This window comes from Anas acuta, chromosome 2 (genome assembly GCF_963932015.1).
Source record: "Anas acuta chromosome 2, bAnaAcu1.1, whole genome shotgun sequence".
NCBI lineage: Eukaryota > Metazoa > Chordata > Aves > Anseriformes > Anatidae > Anas > Anas acuta.
This window is the reverse complement of record NC_088980.1, coordinates 106236772-106257300: the sequence shown is the minus strand read 5'-3', so window position 1 is coordinate 106257300 and position 20529 is coordinate 106236772. Positions and strand designations below refer to the sequence as shown.

The window sequence follows — 20529 nt, the reverse complement described above, 5'->3', positions numbered from 1 at the left end:
CTGTAAATTGTTGATGACTCTGAGATAGACGAGAAGACAGAATGGCACTGTTGGATTAACATTAGGAGGGTAGTGACTTGTCAAGGCAAGAAGACTGAGGTGGAAAGCCACAGGAGAAAATGTGTTAAACTGGGATCTCTAAAAGGACTCACCACGATCAGAGAGGAATTCAGCTGGGACTAGCTGGGACAGAACCTCAAGTCTATTGATGGTTTTTGAGGAAATAGATAAGCCTCAACCTATTCCTTATAATGAGTATCCCCAAAGGACCCAGAAAATCTTTTAACTCAAAAAACTTTAAACTCAAAACAATACGTTTTACCAGTCAGTTTTACCTGTAGTCATTTTTAAAATACAGAAAGCTCAAAGTGACTCGACAAGACAGTACAGAAATAAAAAAGTCTGATGAATGCATCTCCACCTGCCCAGGGTGTCCTTGCTTCCAGGCTTGCTTTGCCCAGCTCAGTGACTTTCTGAATTGCACAGAACTGCACTGAGCTGAATTGCTCAATCTGCTCTGCTTCTAGGCAGCTTTTCTTTCAGCCATCCTTGGTCCAGGCAGTGTCTGTTCCCTGCTCTCCTCAGCAGGCTGCATGCACAGCAGGCTTCTACTGGAGCCTTCCTTCATCCCATTCCCCTCTGCAGTCACACTCTGCTGGAAGGAGCACAGTGCACAAACCAGGAACAAGCATATAAAGTGCCTGCTGTCCCTGCCAAGGGGAAGTGAGAGAGTGTGGATAAATCAGTCAGAGAGAGAGGAGAAGGGCGAGACAGACGGTGCCAAAGCTTTTGGTAGGCACAGCAGGAGTGCATGGGACAGGAGTGAGGAAGTGCTAAGAAGCCTGAGACCAGAAGCAGGGGATAACAGGGGGACTGTTGGAGGGAAGGCTGTGATTTAGAAGGCCAGGAAGTGTCCTGACTTGGGAGAGATGCCTGAGGAACAGCTGCTAGAACTGGGTGAACCTGGGTTGCATGGAAGGGCTGGGGAAAGAGATGGAAATGAGAACAAATTGGAACAGGCAGTGGAGAAAGGCTTTGTGAGGAGCAGTGGAAGTGTGTGTTCCCACAAGGCACACTCTTTCAGAGCTTGACTCCTGTTCCTGAGGTTTCTCGACCTCCATCAGTAAATACACACAGGCATCTCGTGTGTGTCCACCTGGAGCACGATGGCCATCTCCATCTGTTATTACCCTTGGTGCTTCAACCAGCAGTGAGGTGGATTTCAGTCTCATAATGATGCTCTTGATTTTCAATATAACATGGCACGATAGAAGTTTCTCTTGTGCTGTTTTCTCTTGTTGCTTTTTTTTTGTAAAATAACTAAATTATGCAACTGAAATTATTTTAGAAGACCGTTATTAAAGCCACAACATGAAGCATTCATAAAGTAGAAAAAGCTAGGCTTAAACTTACATGTGCAGTCTTATTTGGCTTCAATGTAGACCTTTTCAATTTCACAGACCTTGATTATGGTTCTTGTATCAAGCTTCACAGAAGGTGCCTGCCTGCCTTCCAGACAGGAGACGGACTGGACTGTGCTCAGGAGATAATCAGGGGTTGTCAAGGGATAAGAAATAAAGGAAGCTGCTGTCCACTGAAGACAGAGTTCATTTGTTGCGGAAGTCAGAAGGTGTGTAACATGGGAGACTAGGGACTTGCAGTGATAAAAAAGATGGTCTTATAGCTGAATCCATGGAAAGCCATCATAGAGAGCTGCATTCTGCCCTGCTTCTCACACAGTGCTGCTGTGAGATGTTAACCGTCATTTACCTCATGTCTGCCTGCTCTGAGTTCTTGTTTTATAGTTTTCTGGCCCGAGATGCAGACTTGATTTGTGGAGGTATTGAGGTAGAATGGGAGTCACAAGGAGCTCTTGCTTGTAGGTGGTGATGCAATCTGGAAAATTAGTTAGCATCTCAGATGGGGCACTCAAAATTGTAGGTAATCTGAGATTTAACTCTTCTACTTCTCATTTCCCCATCTCTGAAATGAGAGCAATTAACCTCTTTTTCCTCAGGAGAGTGCCTTTAAAATACAGTAATTCTTTAAGAAGAAAAGATTAGCCACCAAGAAAAACAGTAATTCTGTCTTTTGAGTGTCATGTGAGCTGTGTTTAGTTGATCTGTGATGGGACTGCATGTTGAGCAAGCAGAAAAAAACAACAAATGACAGAGTTGCTGATCAGATTAGCATTGCTTATTCTGTGTACCAAAGCAGTAGCCATTTTGAGAGGAAATAGCCAAAGGGGTTAATTTTGGGCTTATGGAGGCTGTAATTTTTTTAGTGTTGAGTACAGGTCATTTATTGTTTTTCAAGCATCCTCTAGGAGGCCAGTATATTATGTGCAGATGTGTGGCTGTGTAGATGATATGGAAAAATATACAATATACATTTTATACCTCATCTGTTCATTGATTTTTCTCCCACACAAATAGTTTAAAGTGTAGGTTATCCCCCTGTGTGTGCATTTTCCCTGGGGTCTTCTGTACATGGCTTTTATAAAAAGTCCTGTTCATAGTGGGAATTGCTGTATTCACCTTAAGTCATTTCAACAGTCATATGGAGTTATTTCATTGGCAGAAGATGCAAAAAGTGCTAAAGAGTGCTGAGGGTCATGCAGTACCTGCCAAGTCTGAGAGACCTTCCCCCAGTTTTTATACACTTGCAGAATTCAGTGTTGGTATAAGTAAAGCACTTTTATATGCAATATTTTAAAGGTCTACAGATCTCATGAATCATAATAATAAGTCTACCCCCAAAAAAAGCTATTATTAAAAGCAAATTGGCAGAGACTGAACAGTGTCAGAACAAAGTGATCCTACAGGCTGCTATAATTTTGCCTTTGGGTTGTAAGATGTATTGCACACAAATGCACTGGAATATATTGTTAGCAAGGCTAAACATGGAAGATCTAAGAAAAGCTAAATGTATTGATAACAAATGTTTAAAAGGAAGATTTTTATTGTGGTGTTTTAAATGTTCAGTATTTCAAAGAGTTTCCAGCTTTAGCCTTAATAAACCCCTAAAATGTTTCCTCCATAACTTCGCCTTCAGCCCTAGAAATAAGTCCTCTTCTTGAAACCCAAAACAGCAGTGACAGCTCTTCTGCATGTTAAGACGTCACTACTTAAAATCTGATATCTCATATCCCTGCAGGCTCAGAAACCGGAGCTTTTTATCACTGCAGAGGGCTGATCTCCAGCTGCCTAATTGTTCTGAGCAGCTGCTTCTTTCAAATCCTGTAAGGACTTGATGTATCAAAGTTGAAATTATCAATTTCTGGCATGAAAAGCTTTCATGAGTTTTATACATATATTTGTTTTTATGGTCTCAAAGCTTGAGCCTTATAGAGTTGGGCACATAACTGTACAAGAAATCAGTCTTTGAAAACTGAAACACTAGCATGTTTTTTAGAAGTTCTCATAATATGTCTTCATTTAGGAAAGATGCAGCTACAGAAGACTTGAGCTGTTGAAAACTTATTGACACTCTGACACTCGTGTACTTTTTGGAGTAGAATGTAACACAATACAGTGTTGGCTTCAAAATATGTTGTGGGTTTTTTTTGCACAGCTGCCCTTTGCATTCAATTACACGACTTCAATAATAATGAAAAATGCCCTATCCAAAGTAGGGTTTCATAACAGTAAACAGTATAATTTGATCTCAGAAACATTAGGATGGTCAATTAAACAGAAAGTCAAGCAACCAGCCACCTGTTAAAGCCCTTCACTGTCCCTCCATAATCTAAAAAGCTCTCCCTGCTCTCAGGCATGCCCAGTCTTTTAGAGAAGTGAGAAGGTCACCTCAGGGGGCTGCCAGGAGCAGAGGGAGGCAGGAAGCCCTGGAGCCATCCCAAAAAAGCATCCCTACCCTGTCCCACAGCAGACCCACCTAGAGCCAACCCAGCTACCGACAACCAAGTTGGTGCTCCTGCATTTACTGTCTGCTGAAGTTGTTGAGTTTTGATAGATCTGACAACACTAATCATGTGTTTGGTGTTAAAAGCTTGGGATTTGACATAATGATAGACCTACATGTCTTAACTAAAGGTTTTAAAGCTACTTTGAAATGACAAAGAATGACATTTTCAGAGATTTTATGACAGCCAAATGATATCATATGTTCTTCCTTGTTTTTCTGTGGAAATTAAGTATCTAGACCAAAGTCTGTCATTAAACTATTTTTCTTCAAATAGCTGTCATATTAGCCACAAATGCAATCAGTAAAGGGCTCATTTTCCACAGAATAGTGGCATATACTTATGGTATCATAGTGTTACCATTTTGATGCTATATGGGGTCTATGCAAAGACAATCCAGATTTTAATCAGTCCAGACAGAAAAGGTGTATGACCATGCAGGTAAGTGTATCAGCATGCAAAATCCAATGGTTTTACAGTCTCTTAAAATTATCTCATTTTGGCCACATTCTCCCCTATACTGAACAGTAAACAGGTGGTTCCTTAGTTAAATCATAAAAAGCACTGATAAAACTCCATAGCAAATCACAATGTGCAGAGGTAGACCTTTGCACACGCTTTGCTATAGGTTTTCCATGTTGCATTCCTGATTCACTTAAATTGTCTCTCAAGGTTTTTTTAGAAACTAGAATAAGACCATTTCAAGTTTTTTTGTTTGTTTGTTGGTGGGTTTTTTTGTTTGTTTGTTTTGTTTTGAAGGATAAATAAATCAGTTCCAAGCTCTGCAAGCCAAGCAAGTGAATTTATATCAGAATGACTTCTGACGTGGTGCTTCATGCAGAATTAGAAATGTATAATGTGAAATGGTTTGGAATTTCCATGTTTCAATGATAAATATAAATGCAGGACTTGGCTTTTGACTATGCTGGGAGGAAATCTGCTAATGTCCACTAAGTAACATTGTTTTGAATGATAAGCAGGTGTTTGTTGGCGTGAAATTGTGCTGAGATGAGGAGTAATAAAGGTTCAAATTTTACAAAACACTTCCCTCCCTTTTTTATCGGTAGAGTGAGTCCTGAAAACCCTCTGTAGAGAAAAGGTAACTAGGTCGTTTCCATGATGTAAAAAGGGGTATCAGACCAATACATGATGTATAGCAACAGACTTTGAAGGCAGTATAGCTGCTAAACCACTTAAGAAGCAATTGATTTTACAAATTGCTGCAATTTGTAAAGTTTGTCATTTGTTTTGTTCTACTGACTTCTTGGAAAGATAATAACAAGCAGATTATGCTTGTCATGTATTACCTTAAATTCTGATGGATTAGTTTGCTGCCATTAATTTTAATATTCTAAGTAGATTTTTTCCTTTTCTAGTTAGTTATGCCACTGTAACATTTATGTTCTCCATGACTTCTCAAAGCAGGAGGGGTAATTAATTTTTTAATATACTTAAGTTATTAAACAGGACTTTGTAATTTCTTTTTTCATGTACCACTATGTGTTTTGAAATCCAATTAACTACAACATTTTGCTAATTCTCTACATCCATTCTTTTTCTGTACAACTACTCTTCTATAAAGTGAAAATCTTAGAGTCTACCCATACATACTCCAAAAGTTAGCTGTACCTGTAATCTCTTTAACTTTCAAGAATATTTCCAAAAACATTTTCAGAATGGGCCTCTTAAGTGGAAATTGTGTACAGAAAATGTCATACAGTGATCTCTGAAATCTTTCTTTTCTTGCCAGTGAAGAAAAAAAGATTAATTTCTTTCTTCGTCAGACCATTATTATTTCCTGCTGAATTTACTGTTCAATATTTCTGGTTTCAAATATCCTGTTTCTTTACTTTTACAATAAATCCTTGTGATTTCATTCACACTTTTAAAACTGATTGTGATAATACTCAATATTAACATTTTTCATCCTCGAAATAATCCATGAATGAGAAAAATAAGGATTATGAGCCCTGTATCACTGATGAGAAAGCTGAGATATAAAGAGAATTAGAGCTTGAATTTTAATCTGGACATTCTGATTCAAGTCTTGTAAGTGCTGATAGCCTTAAGCTTCTCATTTAAATATTAAAGTTTTCTTCCCCTCATATTAATAACATATATGAAGTGGGCTTACATGGCCTTCTATTTTAATTCTTGTTCATTTAATCTCATTTCAATTAAGAATTAAGATGAAACAAAAATAGTATTAATTATAAGCATTAACTTTCACCTCAATAATTTGTTTTTCAATCAACAGACATTAAAATGGTGATTTAGGAATGATTATGTTGATTTTAAAAGTTCAAAAACTGTGTCAATATATTTCATAATTAAAAATTTGCATTTTTCTAATCAATATACTGCTAATGGATTTTTGCAGAGTTATTGCTTAATTAAGTTTTGTCAAGCAAAAGTTGATTCTTGACAAGTAGATGAAAACTAAAGAACAAGCAAGCTCCCCATGACAGCTGGATATCTAATCCTTCTCAGAGAGGGGAATGGACAAACTGAGGTTATTTCATTTTGATATGCATGAAGCATCTGCATGAAAAATTTTGTTCAGCATCTTCCCAGGAGTCTTGCTTGTAACACTGGTGATTTACCTCACTTTTTTTCTGCTCAACAAATTAAAACTGGCTCATTTTAACAGGTGTTTGCCTTTGGAGTTTAGAATGTAAAACTTCACGCAACCAGTCACATTACCCAAATGTTTCATATCTATCTGGACTTTCAGGTCTTTATGTGAGACAGGAAGATTAGCCCTTATAGTTGATATTAACTGTATTTCCTAAAAATGACTGAAATCATTGACTTTCTTATTTTTTGCAACACAAATGTTTGCACTCATGAGAAAATTCAGCTGACTTAATTTTGGCAAATCAAGGAAATAAATGGCAAAAACAGATGTAAGGAAATTGATATTTGGATAGCTTGCTTGGAGTACAGTGAGAGTAGAGTTTCTCTCTGCTAGAACCATTAATTTTGCTGATTTACTGTAAACATTTGAAAAGACATGAGAGAGCCTAATTTCCTGTCTTTCTTTTAGAAATAGTACTGCCTGATTCCCACGTGCAGCACACTTCAGCTTGGAGTGTTTATCAGTACTATTTATCATTCCTGTTGTGCCTGGGTGGCAGTCTTTGAGCTAAGGCACATGTGCTACCCCAGTTCACTACAAAAAGGGACCTGCAGGTCCACAGGGGATCCCTAAACCTCAAACAACATTCAGAGTTGTTTCAGCTAGGAGACCACCAAGACCCCTTCCTTAAAACTCTCAAAACCGGGGAGTTCACATTCAGGTTTGTGACTCAAGAGGTACAAATTATAATCTGAATGAAGTAAATAGAAGGCAATTTTGATTTTGTATGAGGATGAGAGCTTCACAGAACTTCAGCAGAAAACTTTAAGCCTTTTGTAGTCACAAGATTAATCGTTAATTCAGGATAGCATTTAGCTCAGACATGTTTATCCAGCATCCCTAGTGAGTCAGCAGCTGACCCAGAGCCCACAGCTGATCTCTTGCTCTGCCTGATGACCAAGGCAAGGGGCAGACAATGTGGCTCTGCAGGACAGATCAACACAGAGGTGTTGCGTATCGGTTGTCCCCGACCCTGGGGACAGTGGGGAACACCTCCCAACAAACATAGAATAGAATCACAGAATATCCTAAATTGGAAGGGACCCACAAAGATCATTGAGCCCAACTCCTGGCTCCACACAGAACTGACCAAAAAACAGACCACATGTCTGAAGAGTATTGTCCAAACACTCCTTTAACTCTGTCTGACAGGCTCAGTGCTGTGACCACTGCCCTGGGCAGCCTGTCCCAGTGCCCGACCACCCTCTGGGTGCAGAACCTTTCCCTAACCCCCAGCCTGACCCTCCCCTGTCCCAGCTCCATGCCGTTCCCTCAGGTCCTGTCGCTGTCCCCAGAAAGCAGAGCTCAGCGCCTGCCCCTCCGCTCCCCTCGTGAGGGAGCTGCAGGCCACCATGAGGCCTCCCCTCAGCCTGCTCTGCTCGGGGCTGAACAAACAAATGGACCTCATGCACTCCATGCACATCTTGTCCTCTTTGTAGCCCTAAGCAAGGGCAAAAGGAATAAAATGTCCATAGACTTCTGCATTGCATCCAGAATCTTCCCTGCTGGCAGTACAGCCTCTGTAAAAAGCAAATCTGGAGAAATTTCTGAGGTTGGACTTCCAGGGAGCAAGCAGCACAGGCTGACTTTGCTTGGACAGGCAAGATGAGATGGTGTGATCAGCAGGTTGTGCTGTTGTATCACTGGAAGCTATACCTCAGAACTCCATCCAGCTTGCTGTAAATTGCTTATGGCAAAGGGCACATTTATAACCAAAGAAAAAGATCTTTTGAACACTTAGGCAAATATTCATCATGTTTTGCAATTAATGTAGCTTATGTCATATAAGATCTTATATTTGACCTGATGATATCCACATCATAGTCATCACCCACTTTCAAGATTAGATCATTTAAACAAACATGCTGCTCTGATGAAGTCATTGTGTTCTACTACCTCTGACTTAAGGTTGCAATATCTAAAAACGTTTCATCATACAACAATGAAACTTTGAGTAGCTGGTAGCATGCTTGTAAATGTCCAAGTTCCAGTGCTAAGGGTCTGGATTATTACTGCTCAGGTGAGAATTTTTCTTTTACTATCCTGTTTTAGTAGTCTAGAAGAAGATATTTTAAAATCATTCTAGACAACTAAATCCTTTTTTTTTTTTTTTTCCCCTATTCCTCTGTTCTACAACCCAAATAGAAAATGTTGTTTCACTTGTTTCCTGTTAACTGTCCCAGAAATCTTATACATCTGTCTTGGCCAAACAAAAAGCAGGCATGCTACCATTCTGCCAGATGACTAGAAACTGTCTGTTCATCTTGTTGACCCAGTTCCAACCAAATAGTGAATTTGGAACATAAAAACATTCCACCTGCCTAGGTCCAAGACAGATGAAAGACGTTTGGGTAGTATTTAGTCGGCAGTGCCCAGAAAAAAAAAAAAAAAAAAAAAAAAAAAAAAAAAAAAAAAGAGAGAGAGAGAGAAAAAAAATAAAAAAATAAAAAAAAAAAAGTAAAGGATATGAATAATTTCCAAAATAAAAGCTTTAAAGAACATATGTGATTTTGAGGATTACCATGTGCAAGAGGATTACTATCTGAGAGACAAAGAGAATAACAGATTACAGCGCATTAAAGGGGAGTTGTTTTACATCAAAGGTGTAGTATGGTTACACATTTGATATAATACAAGGCCAGGGAGCCTTCTGTCACAGGGTTATTTGTAGCAAGGATCAGGGTGCCAGACAGTCAGGATTTAGTGTGAGCTTTCAAGAGAGAGACTCTTAACTTTTCTGATTTCAGCTCTGTATACCAGTGTTTAAAATACGCAAAGATATGTTTGCAGTCAGAAGTGAATTAACAACAATAATCAGCTTACAGATTCCTGTTCAGTGATATGCTGAAGAAAAAAAAAAAAAATCCCTCCAGAAATTTAGGTCAAATGTAAAAAGCCTACGTTAGGTTGGGGAGAACATCCAGCTGAATAATTACATGATTCTGTGGAAAGAATTTTTATTAAGCAGCCCAGCAAAATAGCCTCCTCTCCTTGGCAAAAGCCATATTTCAAATATTTATTTTTCTTCATCTTCTCTTGTAGATTTGTTTTCTTCAACTGATTACAGCAAAAAATTTGGGGAAAAAATACTGGATGTTTACTTTTAAATTATTGTGTGGTATATTTTTAACATTAAGAAATTATATTTTCTAGTAAATTTTATATTAAAAAACGATGATCAACATTACTATGGCAATGGATAGGTAGGGTCTAGCCCTAAGGACAGGAGCTTAATTCTCTTGCATCTTATTTTGCTTCCTCTGCCTGCAGATATAGCTTGTAACTCACTTGTTACAGCTTTGAGCCTTGAAGCTGTGACAGCATTCCTGTAAATAAGTTTGCAGCTGAATGGAAGTTCCACATTTTCTGTCCCAAGAGCAGAGCACAGCAATTCATTAACTCTGAACTACCATCCAGCCACTTGACATAGCCCTGTATGTATCCCGACGCTCTTGGGACTGTGTCGGTAAGTTCCAGTAGTCATCAAATAAAGCATCCAGACACATTGCAGTAAGCCTACTGTTAGTGTAATTAAATAAATGCAGGGAGCATGCTAATAAGTCTTTGGCAGAGCAAGCCGTTCAGCAGCAGCGAAGGTTGGCAATCCACTTCTCAGTGTCCAGGTGATGTTCACCTGCAATGTAAGTGGCCCTTGGGGCGATGTTTGCCCAACATGCATGCACTGTCCTTCCTGTCCACAGTGTGCAATACCGAGGAAACAGTATTTACGGTACACACATAATCTAGCAGGGTTTCCTGGTGCTGTGCCTGAGGAAGTAACAATAGCAGGCAAACACCAGAGGGAGTTATTGTTCTACTACAGATCTGTGAAAGGGACGCCTCGGGATACGGTGCTTTTAAATAGCGTGACTGTTTTCTAACCGAGTGAAAAGGCTCAGATGATACGGCTTTAGAAAAATGCAGATGGTGAAGCTATTCATTCTAGTGACGTTTGAAAGAGTTTGCATTCTTCACCTTTCTTCAGTGTTGACTCCAATGTACTGGTGCTTTGTACCAAGGAGTTGCTACACAGTGTCCACCTAAGGTCTAATAACTTTTCAAGGTACATTTGTAATACAAAGGGCTAACAGGTCAGTGTTCAGAGCCAGATGAGCAGGAAATAAGAAATAGGAATAAGGAAATAAGAAATAACCATTTTCAAATATTTATTAAATAAGTCTTTTCTCTTGGTTCATCCACACTTGCCCTATCCCATATCCTGTACCAGTCTCTATGGTGGTCAGCTCAATGGACTCTCAGAGTCCTGGTCCCAAGGAGTGCTGCATGCTGGAACAGGACCAGGATGCAACCATCTCCACAGGTGTCCCAGTTTTCTGTGGAAGCAGTAGGTGGGAAAGAAACCAGTGGGATACTCATTGGAATTTTAAGGTTTTAGGGACTTTATATATGAGGACCCTATATACTTCTATCAAGCCTCTTATATATTTCTACCAAGAAAAAAAAAAAAAAAAAAAAAAAGAAAAAGAAAAAGTTGCAGGACTGTTCTCTGCAACACTAGATCACAGGTCTCAATCCTGCAGCTAGATCTCAAACAGCTGAGGCACACCACTGTTCTGCTTCGGCAGCTTTGTCCCGTGACTGCAAAGGATCCTTACTTCAGTGCACCACGTGGTCTTGACCCAAAAGGCACAGTGCCAATACATAACTGCTCTGTGAGCCTCCAAGTGTTGTCAGCTTGCCCTGAGCTTCACCTGTAGCACACTATGGCTGTGCCTCTGCCCTTTCAGCAGCTAGACCTGTATTTTGACTCTGTGCCTGCTGAAAGCCAGAAACCCACAAAGCCTCAGATGGCGCACACCAGGAAAAGTCAGTCCCCTGTACTCTTCATATAGAGGCTCTTATAACCCCTCAGTTTTCAGTAACTGGTTGAAAGAAAATACACAGGCAGCCCCAAGGTGAATCTGTGCCAGTATTTTTTAGAAAAACATTTAAGCGAGCAAACTGACTCAACTCCATTATACTTTGCATAATGCTGGGGCAGATGGGAAGCTTCTGCAGTTTGCAGCTGAAATTCCAGGACAATGGACTAAAACTGAGACTCACTCGCTGCTTTTTCCCCACATGAAATTAGTGTTTCTGCACTGACTGCTCTTAGTTTCTCTTATTTACAAGATGCTTAACTTTCCACAGCCGGTGCACTGTTTCACCTGTAGATTATGAAGGAAAGAGCATCTCATTACACAATCCAGCTGTCTTTTCAGCAGCAAAGACTTCAAAGTTCAGTTCTGAAAAGGGTATGCTGTAAAAATCATCTTTGATAAGACATTTACTTATTTACTTCATTTAGAAAAAGCAGAGTAAATCCAGGCAGAGCCCGATGTTAAATTATATACCCCTGACTTTTACTGTGCTGCCACCCTTAAGGATTCTGCAACAAAGCGCTTTTTTTTTTTTTTTTTTTTTTTTAACATTCTTATTGCAGGTGTGTAGGTGTGTAAGCTGCAACAAAGACCAGCCTATTCCTTTTTCAGGTGCGTCAGCTTTCCAGAGCTTACCATCATAAAAAGAGGATCTTGGCATTGTTATAATGGTGAACAGAGAAGATGCTTAATACATTCAGGTTGTTGACACAGTAGAGATCTTTTTAAAAGATCTGGTTGTTATTAGAGGTTGGTATTTAATTTTTGATTCATTAAAGCAGAAGCATACACAAATTATCAGGCAGTAAATCTTTTTCTTCCAATAAGTAAAAAGAACCCTGAGAGAAGTAGAAACAAATTCTCATCTTAATTATACCAACATAAATGTACAGAAGGAGAAATGTATGTAGGTAATTGATGATGTGCATAGGTGCCTGGTAAACTTCACAGAAAGTCCTACACAGACCAAATGTTTAAGTAGGTTTGCTTATGTAAGGGTATTTAAATATCAGTATTGCTGTGAATTCAGGCCTGATTCCCTAGCTAGAAGGTAATACATTGCTCCTAATTTTGAAGGTATAAATCAGTGTACAGATTTCAAAGTACCCACAATATGAAGAGAAGTAAGGGTTACATATGAAGGCCAATTTCACCTTAGGAAAGCAGATTTGCCTCAACTGTTTTCATAGCCAGTGAAAAGACAGGCACCTAATGTTAGGCTGTAGTGACAGCACACTGTCTTCAGAAGCAGTACTGTCATACAGTGTCTGTGTCCCTATTTCACAGCTTACTGCTCCCTCCAGCTCTGCTGATACAGCTGCTTTCTGGAGCTGTGCTGTGAATCTGGTTTTTAAAAAAATAGCCGAGGGAAAGGTAGAAAAGCCTGAATTTGAAAGATGAGATGTGAGTCATGTACCTGATCTGGTTGGCAGAACCCTCCAACAGCTGTGCTTTGGTACAAGTGGGGATGTAGCAATGCAGAAGTAGCAATGCACAAGTACCTGCATTAGTACTACCATGGAAAACAGCTACCATCAAACCTTGACCTTAGTAAGTGCTCTGAAAGGAGCTGAAAGGAGCTACTGTGAACCTTCCCTTCATTGTGGACTTTTTCACCGCAGACATTTCAACATTTCCACGTGACATTTCCATGTGAGGCTAAAACATTTCTGTGTGACTTGCCCACAGTTCCCAAATAGTGCAGGTGTTTCTTCTGCAACAGACTTGTGGCACTGTGATGAAGAGAAATGATACTTTTTTGTAAAGTAGTTTTTATGATGAATCTTACTGGCTGGCCTGGAGAACATTGGCTTGCTAAGGAATACAGAGTATCTGCACAAGAGCTCATGGGTTTAACCAATGTCCTTCATTGAGTACTGACACCCCAAAGAAGCTGACAATAACATTATTGTCATGACTCAAAACACAGAAACATGGTGAATATCCCTTAAGACCAAAGCTCAATCACAAACACAGGAGCTCGGTCACTGATCTGTTGTGCTGTATCTATTGGTGCATGACAGAAAGAACAGAAACTCACATGGGTACATGAAAAAAAAAAAAAAAAAAAAAAAAAAAAAAAAAAAAGCTAGATATAGCACAGAAAACCTCAGGGCATGACACTGGGGTGTGAGGGTGGGAGATATGGAGTGACTATTTTTGGTTAAGTTATGTGCTGACAGCAGCTTAGATTTGCAAGATAGAAATCTTTCTCCTACTCTTCCAGGCTTGAAGGAAGTCAGACTCCCTTTATTCTTTGTTAAAAAAAGGGTGTAGAGATTGATGCTTACTCCATCACTACAGTCCTTTCCCAGCAATAACAACCATCTAATCCAAAACTGACTAGCATCTCAAGTCAAAAAAGGAATAGCAGTACAGTGTTTTTGGATGAGGCAGACATGAAGGAAGGTGACATGCTTTTGAATGTAACATTTACTAATCAGATAAACATACCTGTGGAAATGACAAGGCATCTAAATTATTTGAACAATAGTATTTGTGTAAAACCAGGGCGCACTGCAAACAGTGTATTCAAAAGAAATCATTGTGATGTTACCTTAAAGCTCAGGTTTTGCCAGGCAACATGTACGGCCAGCAGACAAGGCATTTGTAATGGGAAGAATCATTTCTCACTCGGATTTTTCAGGATCGGTGTCTGTGAAAATAAATCCCACACCTGAGGGATAAGAACAAGGATAAAAAGGTCGGATTGCCCTTGGGAAAATATGGCTTGCAATGCTCTTATAGTTCTTCTTCTTTAATAACACATTTTTAGAAACCTGTGTTTTTGAATGCCTACTTTGAACAGTGCCTACCCTTTGTATCTCTTTCATAAGGCCTTATCCCCTACAGTAAAATGAACTTCAGTCACAGCAGCATGTGCCTGCAAATGTCAGACTGCAAAAGAGAAGCACTGGACAACAGTCCCAATGGCAACATGGAGACTGATTTCCAGGGGTGAAACTCTTGAATGACATTTGTCTCTATGACCAGCTTATTCATTTCCTTCATTTCTGTCTTATGTCTTTACATCAAGGTATTGGGACTCTTCATTTGATGTTTGTCATCTTTAGAAACTGTAGCCTTACCAAAAGTATATACCTCATCAATACGAAATACGGTGTCTCTTACACCACATTTACCCTAACTCAGCCATTTACAAGGTAGTGTGACATCTTATTTGAAAGAGTTTACGTATCAGTTAGAAGCTCAGCACTCCTTTATGTCCCCTGACCGGTTTATTCCTCTAATGTTAATAAAGGATGTTTGGGTGGAAAGTTTACCTGACTGGAGCCTGACTTAGAGCCTGGTGTAATTTTATCACTGCTGGCCTGTCAGCCTTAGTCACTGAAGCATTTAATCAATACCTACCAATGCTGAGCTGTTAGGATGCTGTCATCCCTGTTACTAGACTCCTTAGTTTCTTTTTTTCTTTTCTTTTTTTTTTTTTTCCAGCTGAATTTGCATCAGAAAAGTTACATAGGCATCAACCCAGGATTTGTGCAAGGCTGCTAACTGAAAGCATGTCCAGGTTAGCTGAGAGCAGCCCCAGAGGTGGTTCTGCTTTGTCTCTGCCGTATCCTGTCTGATCTGTCACTCATTGGAACACTGGGTCATTTTGGGGACTCAAAATATGTCTAGCCTTGTTTGCCAAATTGGAGAAGCCAAGGTCTAAGCAGTCCTTCTTGAATACAGTCTTACTTCCACTCTCTGGAATTTATTTCTCATCTGCTCTGGTGTGGGCTAGAGGAAAGAAAAAATGCAAGTAGAATGCACTTCTGAAAATAAGTGTGAGGGATATTTTCATGGTAAGGTGGTGGGACAGTGCATTAATGACCTCTGTTTCGTTCAGTCTGTTTTCCTTCATCCCTCCAATGACACACAAAACACCCACACTCAAGAACACTGCGTGATTCTTATTAAAGTCTGTCCTCAGCCAAGCCTCTACTTGACAGTTCTCATGTTTTGCAGGGATTATTTCGGGGGACAGCCAGGGCAAAAACAACAGTCTGAAGCTATTTGTATAGACACAGATGTATATTCCTGGGCTAGCATTTCCCTGCCTGACCTCAGGAAGACGTGATGAAACCCAGCACTAGCAGCTGAGCCAGTGAGGCTCTTTGAACCGATAACCGTGGCATGTTCTGTGATGTGGTTTGCCTGGAAACCTATTTGTTTCTTTTGAAAAGCTAAAATACCAGAATGACATCAGTTGTAGTGTGCGCTGAAAAGCCTAGGCTGAGATGGCAGACTGTTTTATTCTTAAATGATTGCAGATGTTTGGGTGACGGCTGCAAAACATGAGGCTTTTCGATTGTGTACATGTGGGGAATGAAACCAGGGACGTATATAAACATGAACATATTTGTTATATACTACAGCCAGTCAGCTGATCACATTTCAGATTGACAGTTATTGAAGAAGTGCAAAAATCAGTGGAAACTATGATAGCTACAATACATCTGGTTTAGTGAGGTTTGTTTTTTTGTTTTGTTCTGTTTTTTGTTTTTTTTTTTTTTGTATTTCAGAGTATATAGGTTTACCTCCCTTTGTCTGATGCCGGTTGCATATGAGACATACAGAACTGTTAGTAGTCTGAGGAGGAGGCTTAGGAGATATGCTGCTGCTGTTTTTTATTACCACCAGATTGCAAAAACATATATCCTGAGCTAGTTTTCTAGCAGGCTAACTCTCAGCTCTATATCCCAGGAGCCCACTATGCTAAGTTAGATCTGGCTGGTACCAATTTAGCAACTTCTCTAAGTGAGTGATGCCCTTTAAGTGACTGAGTAATTTGCCAGAGTCGTGGGCATGGGAAAAGGATAGGAAGAGTTACTAGCTGAAGAATGTATAGGCATTAAGTCTCCCTCCTGAACTCCAAATCTGGGCTGTTTGGATTTAATTCCAGAAGGAAGGTCCTTATACCTCCTGCTGGTGCCATATCAACAGGGGGAGTGAGGGGGACTGTTGGAGGCTGTGGCCACCTTCTTCCCACCCATAGGAGAGTCCAAGACATTGTGTGCCTTCAGCTTCAAAAGGCCAGTGGCAAGCAAAATCTGTCATGGTAAAATTGGTTTTGTGTCATCTCATTGGGCCAAATTCTAGCTTATTAATACCTTGTCACATGATAATTCTGACGTGTCCTCACACTGACTTGTCACAGCTTAACCCTCTATGCAGCTGTTGAGAGTGAGTGAAAAGGGGGTTGCTGCTGTATCCTTCCAGTTGTTCTTCAGTGCTATCGCTAGCTATGTTAGTGGTAATTTCCTTTAAACCCAGCTGACATTTCTGCAGCTTGTGTGTTTATTACTGATGATAAAGCAAAAATGATGCTTCAATTATTTACACAGCAGAAAATCTCATCTTTTAGTTTTCTTAAAAATTCAAGTGTCAACTACTTAATCAAAGCTATCCTTTTTAACAAACTTTTTTGCTTTTTTTTTTTTTCAAAATGCACAGCTAGAAGATGGAAAACATGTATTTTGTGATCCATGTTGTTCTTTTCCATTTGACAAACATTTTATTTTACACAGTTTCCACATCTGCAAGTGTCCCTGCATACACCTGTGTCTTTGCATCAGTCAATGTCATCAGCAATAAGGCAAACAATTACAGGTCGGAAAAATGCAGTGAGGGAGTCATACAGATGGTATATTGATTTGTGTGCCAAGAAAACTGACATTGAATTGCACATGGCTAGGGAAGGACGTTCACTGTTTTTATGAAACACATGCAAAATTATTTAGATATCTTGATGGTACTATATGGGTTCAAGAAGCAGCTGTGCAAATGAGCAAAAGAAAAATCCACTAAGGGCTATCAATTCCAAAGGATACTGCATAAGACTACAGAAATCGCTAAGCTGGAGGTCACTGGAGCTGGGAGAGTGGCTGGGAGAGAGAGAACAGTGTTGCCTTGTTCTAGTAGCAAACAGTCTTCTATTGCCCCTGTCAGAGATGGTGGTAGCGAGGTGAAGCTTGGGCTGCTCTTAGCGTTGCAGTGAGCAAAACAGCTTCTTAAAATTAATGGTAATTCTTATTGTCAGCACGAGTTTACTCCAGCTATGAGTTCCCTCAATGCATGTTGACCTATTTTCAAGTAATTGCACTCAAGTGAGACACTGTCTCAAGTGAAAAAAAAACATCAGGTTTCAGGTGCATTGGTTGAATAAGAACTCTGCAGAAGTGTGTGCTGGAAGGCAAAAATAACCGATAATTTCCAAACTTGTAGTTCTTACTCTGTGGTTTGTTCCTTTCTCAATTCACCCAATTTCATTAATGAGTTTGTGTTTAAAATGTTTTCTCAAATGTAGCAATATCTGATAGGTTCAGTAAAGTTTAGCAGTGGGGGGGAAAGCACAAAATCCTTGCAGGATCTGTTCATATGAAAAGCAGCAGGCAGCATCATGAGTTGAAATGGGTGCCCCAAGTGGCACCAGGGATTAAGGCCTTCATCCAGAGCGAGCTGAAGTCACTGTGATAATGGCTGGAGAGAGAACCTGACCCAAATATGAAGGCTCCAGCTGAGTTCAGAACAGCTGAACACAGTTAAAACAGCACACCTGGTGAGATAGCTTTTGCATCTCACGGTGTTAAGCTGCGACCTGGGAAACAGAACTAATACAGAGCCAAAAAGTATATCTTGCTGGGGATCCTGCTTAAGAGAATCTGCCACTACCATGCAAATAATATTGATACAGAGCAGCAAGTACCTGATGGAAAGGTGGAAACATGACTGAGAGAACAAAAGTGCTTGGTTGCATTAACTTCATAGAACCATCCAGGCTCAAGCCTGTACTTTTGCCTGTCTTGCAAAGTGGCCTTCTCAGTATTGACAGTGAGCACCAAAAGGAAGGGGAAGGGACAGTGTAAAAGCTGTTGTGTTTCAGAGGTGATAGAGTGGATCGTGTAACGTTATATAATGTAAAAATATTTGATTCAGAATCATTAGAAATTGAATGTATCATGTTTCTGTGTTTAACGCAGTGAGATTTTCAAATCCTGGCTGAGGCTGGGGAAAAGATGTAGGTCTGGGTTACATCCAAGCAGAATTTACCTGCAGTGATGGAGGTAGTCACGTTGTGCTGGTAAGGACAAAAGCCCTGCTGGTTCTCAGGGAAACTCTGTATAGTCTGGTCATTCTGGTCAGAGAGCTAAGAAACACAGCTGCCTTCATGTTCCCCTTTCTCAGGCAACACCACAAATGAAACAGGCTGGCCTCCACTGTACTGAAAATAGCTGACTATTGTTTTGAAACAGCTCATTCCTTAATAAGTTCTGTCTTGTTGGCATCATTTAAGATATAGGTCTGGAAGCCATACTCCTATTTGCATCTGCTGGTCACAACAGCATAAGAAAATCTGGGAGAGGGTTTGCTTGGCCAAGGTGCTATGTTGAGATAGCAATGCAGCTGTGGAGCCAATGGGTTTAATTCACCAGTACACACGAGGGGTTTTTATGAGGCTTTGCAAGATGTAATCCAGAGGACCTCACGGTTTCTTTTCTTTTCTTTTTTCTTTTTTTTTTTCCCTTTCCCTGAACGAGAAGATTATTCCAGACTGAGGCCCTCGTAGCATATGTTTTCTGCAGAGCCAGTGATAATAGCAACATTTCAGCGAGGTCCCTGTATGAGTTACGTCACTTGTTTTTTTGACTCGGCGATGGGAGAGGAGCGAGCGAGGAAGCCTGCTGTCGCTGCAGGAGAAAGGATACAGGTCCTGGCGGCCAGCCCAGGCCTGCTCAGTAGATCAAAGGCTCTTCTCTTGGCTCCCAGAGCAACCGGAAAAGCAGCTGCCCAGTACCCTTTCAGCATCCCTCCTTCCTTTCCCCCCAAGCCAGCAAATAACAACTTCTTCTTGCTCCCCACCTCAGCGAGGGGCTCGTTTTGCTCCCTCGGCCCCCTGCCAGGCAAGGTCCTTTTTGGGAAGGTGTTTGGGTTTGCTACCTGCAGGCCCTGGGGTAGGTTGGCGTGGATGCATTGGGATGCCGCACTCCTCTCGTGCTTCTCCTGGAGAGGTTGCGGGCTCGAACCTGGGAGAGGAGGCAGAGCCGAAAGGAACAAGCCGTGGTTAGAAACCACACGCCGTTTTCCAGGCCGTTCTGATGGAAGATTTCAATTTGGAAAAGCACTTTCCGTGCCAGAGCAGCATAGCAGCCACGCTTTGAACGCCTTCCCACTCACCTCCCAGGAAAATAAATAGCATGGCTCTTTTTGCGGCGGCCCGGCGGTGGTTTTTCTTCTTGAAAGCCGTGACTGCCTTCCTCCAGAGCTGCTGCCTGTCAGCGCTGCTCGGTGCCGTCCTGTTAACCAGTTCCTGCCGGGAGGGCTGTCTGCTCTGACAGGAGGGTCAAAGGAGTGTGCCAGGGAGTGGCAGCCCCTGCAAGAAGGACATTAGGTCCGCTCTGACAGCGGAGTTTCTCCCTACATCATGGGATTAGATGGGTGATGGCAGCCTTTCAAAACAGCCAAGCCGTGCTTCGAAGGTGCATGTAGACCTTGGGCACCAAATTACTGCTAAAAGGCAAGCACCCCACCTTTGGCTGCCCCGCAGGCCGTGGCCACATCCCCAGCAGGTTTTCTCCTCTCTGGTGTAGTGAACTGCTCAGCCCGGTGGTGGTAGTTGGACAAGCCACTCTGCCTGCGTCTGCTAAGGGTCTCAAAATATTTCTGTAATTGCTTTTGTTAGCACTGCGAGACTCTCCAGGCTGGGATGGCAGCTGCAGCTGGGGACACCAGGGCTCCATTGCTCAATAAGCGGCCCCAGAGCATTGGTTTACTGACTAATGATCTGCCATAATTAAAATTGCTATGGGAGCAATGTTTTAAAAGATCTTTGTTCCCAATGTGAGCTTCTATGGGCTATTAAAGCTGCAAGCCTTTTGGGAGCTCTTTGGGGAGCAGGAGCTCTTTACACTGTGTGTGCACGGTGCTAATAAGGCCTTCGTATGGGTTTGCCTGCTACAAATTGTGAGTAATTAATAAAATTCTGTAGAGAGGCATCAGAAATGTTTGAAGTATGCAAGGGCAGACTGGCCCATCTACTTGCTAGGTCTGTGTCCATAGGCAAGGTGTTCTGTGCCTCAATTTCC

The 20529-nt window shown here is 41.0% G+C and overlaps 1 protein-coding gene and 1 long non-coding RNA gene across 12 annotated transcripts in view; one reads left to right on the top strand and one right to left on the bottom strand.

The window, feature by feature from the left end:
• DLGAP1 (DLG associated protein 1) overlaps positions 1 to 20529 on the top strand; it is a 419465-nt gene that overhangs the window by 342632 nt on the left and 56304 nt on the right. The window lies entirely within an intron of this gene.
• The window catches only part of LOC137850956 (uncharacterized), a 39598-nt gene that overhangs the window by 11030 nt on the left and 8039 nt on the right, over positions 1 to 20529 (bottom strand). For both annotated transcript variants that reach the window (XR_011092923.1, XR_011092922.1), the window contains exon 2: positions 13998 to 14117. This is a non-coding gene — a long non-coding RNA (uncharacterized lncRNA). The remainder of the gene's footprint in view (positions 1 to 13997; positions 14118 to 20529) is intronic.